Source organism: Vulpes vulpes, chromosome 1 (genome assembly GCF_048418805.1).
Source record: "Vulpes vulpes isolate BD-2025 chromosome 1, VulVul3, whole genome shotgun sequence".
Taxonomy (NCBI): domain Eukaryota; kingdom Metazoa; phylum Chordata; class Mammalia; order Carnivora; family Canidae; genus Vulpes; species Vulpes vulpes.
Genome location: NC_132780.1, coordinates 105,844,856 through 105,850,587, shown reverse-complemented (window position 1 = coordinate 105,850,587; position 5,732 = coordinate 105,844,856). Strand labels below are relative to the sequence as shown.

The 5,732-nt window shown below is 38.9% G+C and overlaps 1 pseudogene; it reads left to right on the top strand.

Annotated features, from left to right (window-relative positions):
* Positions 1–1,660: 1,660 nt before the first annotated feature.
* Positions 1,661–2,755, top strand: LOC112913758 (glyceraldehyde-3-phosphate dehydrogenase pseudogene; annotated as a pseudogene).
* The last annotated feature ends 2,977 nt before the right edge of the window (positions 2,756–5,732 follow it).

Sequence of the window (5,732 nt, the reverse complement as noted above, 5' to 3'; positions counted from 1 at the left end):
AAGTATTCTAGTAAAGATGCTATAGCCAGAATAGTCTGGGCTTGAAAACAAAAACACTATTGACAACAGAAAGGGCCCATTAGCTACAACAACTTCAAGGAGAGTAAGTAAAGGGAAAGCTAACTGATTGTGAAAGATGGAAATATTGCCAAAGATGAAAAGTAGAAAATTACTCAACTTTTCTTGCTTACATCTTTTTCTATCAAGGAAAATGATGTTCACATTACAAAGAGGAGAAAATTCTTGTTAAAGGAAATGATTTTTTTAAAATGGTCCAGTGAATTAAACATCTGCCTTCAGCTCAGGTCAAAATCCTGGGGTCCTGGGATTAAGCCCTGATTCGGACTCCCTGTTCAGCCTGCTTCTCCCTCTCCCTCTGCCACTCCCCCTGTTTATACTCTCTTTCTTTCTCTCTCCCTCTCTCTCTCTCTAATAAATAAATAAAATCTTTTTTAAAAGATTGATTTGAAAGAAATGATTATTCAATCTCAATTCAATTATATCCCAGTCTATAAATAACTTGTTGATATGAACTAGTGACATAAAATCACTGTCAGAAATCTTTAGAAAATTATGAGTTGGAGCAGTGAAAAAAAAATTGCAACTTAGAGTAAGAGAGAAAAACCAATGCATTCCAAGAACCAAGAGTCTCTCAACTTAATATTAAACTCCAATTAAATTATATAATAGTCACTGGACAGATGGTTCATCAGATATGGTAAAGTTGTATTGTCCAATATGGTAACCACTAGTCACATCTCACTATTTAAATTCTTTAAAATTAAAAAAATTAAAATCAGTTCCTGAGTCACACTAACCATATTTTAAGTGTTCCACAGCTATCTATGGCACAGTGCTACCCTAATGGACAGCATAGATCACAGAATATTTCCATTCTTGTAGAACAATGAACACTGCTGTTAAAGAAATTAAGCAGTAGGAACCAGCATAATTTACAGAGAATGTAGGATTGTTATACTGTTGGAAACAGAGAGTCCCTAGCTATAGACTATCTTGAGTTCAGCAAATCATCCAACCAAATTTCTTATGAAACCCTAGGTGATAAAATATTTTTTTAAATATAGACAAGGTATAATACAACTGAGCAAACAATTGTCCCCAAAAAGCATTGACTAACAAACCCATAATTTGGGGAAGAATGATTTTCCAGTTTTCTCTAAAACCTTGTCATTGGTCCTCTCTTGTTCAATGTCTTTATCAATAATTTGCTGGCCAGAAACATTAATCCAGTTTTCAAATAATTAAATGATACTGAAATTATTTCATAACTTTCTAGAAGACAATTTGCTAAAACATATCAAAACCTTTGACAATTTTACTTGCTCTTTGACTCACAGTTTCATTTCCTCAGGAAATAGTCATGGATATTTATGAAGATTTAGCAACATGTGCACTAATTATAGCAAAATATCTGGAAATACCTAAATGTCAAATAACAGAAAACTAGTTAATTTGACTAAATGTCAAATTAATAATAGAAAACTAAATAGACCATAGTATATTTGCTTTGATTCAACTATATTCCCAGTGCCCCCTACAATGCTATGCACTTTGTGGGTATCTTTAAAAATATATCATATAGGCTCTCTGCTCTTCCCCGTTCGACAGACAGCCACATCTTCTGGTGCAGGGCCAGCCGTGTCCCCGAGACACGATGGTGAAGGTCGGAGTGAACGGATTTGGCCATATTGGGCGCCTGGTCACCAGGGCTGCTTTTAACTCTGGTAAAGTGGATATTGTCACCATCAATGACCCCTTCATTGATCTCAACTACATAGTTTACATGTTCCAGTATGATTCTGCCCATGGCAAATTCCACGGCACAGTCAAGGCAGAGAACGGGAAACTTGTCATCAACGGGAAGTCCATCTCCATCTTCCAGGAGCAATATCCCGCCAACATCAAATGGGGTGATGCTGGTGCTGAGTATGTTGTGGAGTCCACTGGGGTCTTCACCACCATGGAGAAGGCTGGGGCTCACTTGAAGGGCGGGGCCAAGAGGGTCATCATCTCTGCTCCTTCTGCTGATGCCCCCATGTTTGTGATGGGTGTGAACCAGGAGAAGTATGACAACTCCCTCAAGATTGTCAGCAGTGCCTCCTGTACCACCAACTGCTTGGCTCCTCTAGCCAAAGTCATCCATGACCACTTTGGCATCGTGGAGGGCCTCATGACCACCGTCCATGCCATCATTGCCACCCAGAAGACTGTGGACAGCCCCTCTGGGAAGCTATGGCCGGACACCAAGGCTGTGGCAAGGTCATCCCTGAGCTGAATGGGAAGCTCACTGGCATGGCCTTCCGTGTCCCCACCCCCAATGTGTCAGTTGTGGATCTGACCTGCCGCCTGGAGAAAGCTGCCAAATATGACGACATCAAGAAGGTAGTGAAGCAGGCATCAGAGGGCCCCCTCAAGTGCATCCTGGGCTACACTGAGGACCAGGTTGTCTCCTGTGACTTCAACAGTGACACCCACTCTTCCACCTTCAACATCGGGGCTGGCATTGCCCTCAATGACCACTTTATGAGGCTCATTTCCTGGTATGACAGTGAATTCGGCTACAGCAACTGGGTGGTGGACCTCATGGCCCACATGGCCTCCAAGGAGTAAGAGTCTCCTGGACCACCAGCCCCAGCAAGAACAAGAGGAAGAGAGAGGCCCTCAGCTGCTGGGGAGTCCCTGCCCCAACTTAATCCCCCAACACACTGAGAATCTCCTGACCTCCAATTTACATCCTAGACCCTGAGGAAGGGGAGGGGCTTGGGGAGCCCTACCTTGTCATGTACCATCAATAAAGTATACTGTACCCAGCCAAAAATAAATAAATAAAATAAAATAAAATAAAATAAATAAAATAAAATAAAATAAAAATATATCATATAAAAGTTGAATGATAAGAAAAGAAAAAAATTATAAAACAAACTACATGGTATGATCATATATATCACACATATACAGTTTGGTAATAAATGCATATATACTATATGTGTGCTTGTAGGATATATATTTTGCATAAAAAGACTAGATAGATGTACTAAAATGTAATGATATTTATCTCTGATAATAAGGTAAGGAACACCTTTGCTCCCTTATTTTAGCTCATCTGTACTTTTAAAAGTTCTGTTATGAATAGATGATTCTTTATCATAAGAACAATGTTTTGAACAAGGAACAATGGATTATATGTTTTATTAAGAAAACAATATTCAAAAGGAGGAAAACACATTCAACAATCTAGAAAAGTGAATCACAAATAACAAGAGGAAGCTTAATGGGTATATAGAGAACATCTAGCTTTTAAATTCTCAAAGTCCTCTGGAAAAGTACAGTTTGGAGAAGACTATCCTAAGAATAAGTTTGGTAAAATAAACACGAAGTTTTTAAATGAATTAAGTGACACAATATCCAAAAGAGTGAATGCAAACAAATTGTATCAACAAGGTATCTTGTCCAGAACAGGGAAAATGATGGTCCCTCTGCACTCTGAGGTTGATGCTCAGAGTATCTGCTCACTGTTCTCCTTGTTTTATACAGTGACATTGTCCAGAAGTGCAGAAGTGGGTAACCAGGGATTAAAAAATCCTACAACATGAGAAAAATTGGCAGGACTGATGGTTTTTTGGCCTAAAATAGAAAAACCTTAGGAATTCTCAGATAGCTTTATTTATGTATAAAAGAGGAAAGAGACAGCATCTCACTGATATAAAGAAGTTATAGGAGGTCAGATTTCCACTTAGCATAAGGAAAAAGAGCAAGTAAAACCTACATCAGACTCACAAAAACCTGCGCACAAATGTTTAGAGCTTCTTTATTTATCATTGCCAAAACTTGGAACCAACCAGGATGTACTTCAACAGGTGAATGGATAAATTAACCATGGTATATCCAGACAACAGAATGTTATTCAGCATTAAAAAGAAATGAGCTATTGAGCCATGAAAAGACATACAGGAACCTGAAATGCATATTACTAAGTGAAAGCAGCCAATCTGAAAAGGCTACACAATAGGTGATTCCAAATACATGATCTTCTGAAAAAGGTGAACCAATGGAGACAGTAAAAAGATCAGAGGTTGCCAGGGGTTAATGCGGAGGGAGGGAAGGGAAATGTAACTATTATGTCTGATACACTAATGACAGATACATGACATTATACATCTGCCCAAACTCAATGATGTTGGATGTACAACATCAAGAGTAAACTCTAATTTAAACTATGGACTTTGATTGATAAAAATGTGTCAACCTTGGCTGGCTCATCAACTTTAACAAGTGTCATACTCTAGTGAGCATTGTTGATGGTAGGGAAGACTGTATGTCTGTGTATGTTTGGGGAAGGCTGTTTAATTTTGTTATGACCCCAAGCTGTTCTTTAGAACAGTTTTTTTTTAATGGAAAAAGTTAATAACCAAAAATATTTCTCTGAGAGGTAGTGATCTGCCTGTCACAGTAAGTAGAGGCTGAAAGAACAGCTGTCGGGAATACTGTAGAAGGAAGTTTTCGATTACAAAGAAGATTCTACATGTCCTCCCAACTCTGAAGTTGCTATCATTCATTCATTCACTATTCAGTTCATTCATATTCCTTGAATAGTGCTATGGACTAAATATTTGTGTCGCCCCAAAATTCATATGTTGAAACCTAAATGCTCAATATAATGATATTCAGAAGTGGGTTCTTTGTGAGGTCATTAGTTCATGAGGATGGAGCTTTTGTGGATGGGATTAATGCCTTTAAAAGGGGATGAAGAAAGCAGGGCCCTCTATCCAAAGCCAGGGAGAGGGCCCTCACCAGAACTCAACCATGTTGGCACCCTGATCTCAGAATTCTCAGCCTTCAAAACTATAAGAGGTAAGTGGTGTTAAGTCACCAAATCTGTGGCATTCTTGTTAGAGCAGCCTGAACTGACAAAAACACTTTCTACGGTTATTTTTAGACCTGGAGTATTTATACTTCTGGGAATATGTGGTGCTGGGCCAATAGGTGCTCGAAGTCACGATGTAAACTTAGCGCATCTTTCAAGGACATTGATCATATTTGAGGTTTTTAATTTAAAAAAGTACATCATTCTTTAGAACAAAAAATACAAATGAATTCCAAAGATAAGCTAGCAAAGAAACATCACGTGTGCCATGGGGTGCTTCTAAGTTTACCCACAGACCTCACCAATGCGCAACAAATACAAATTCACACTGCTCTAAGAATACTTCAGTGGAAAAGTGAGGGAAAAACTGACTCACTATGTGCTAAGAACTATATGCTCTGCAGGAAGGATACAGGTATAAATAAAGCCCAGCTGTACCTTTGAAGAGCTGACAATTTTCAGAGACCACAGGCTCCTCTTCCTCACAGCAGAAAAATACAGATCTCTGACAGATGGTGAACATGACTAACTCTCTGTACCAGGACCAGCACGGGTTTCATTCCGAGGTGTAGAAATCTGCCATCCAACAATACCATTCAAATCTTGACAATATGATTTCATAAATACCCTAAACCGGTTGCAGTAACCTGGGTCTGCTTTCTGGTGGGGAATTGCATGGCTGACCTTAACTGATGTCTCTCAAGGGAAGATGATTTAAGTTAAAGTTTACTGTATCCATAAAAGATCCGTGTTTTATGAGTGCCATGGAAACAAACAGATTCTGATTAATTTCCCTTCTATGTTCCCCTTTTTGAAGCACATTCATGATCACACAGTGTGTAGGGAA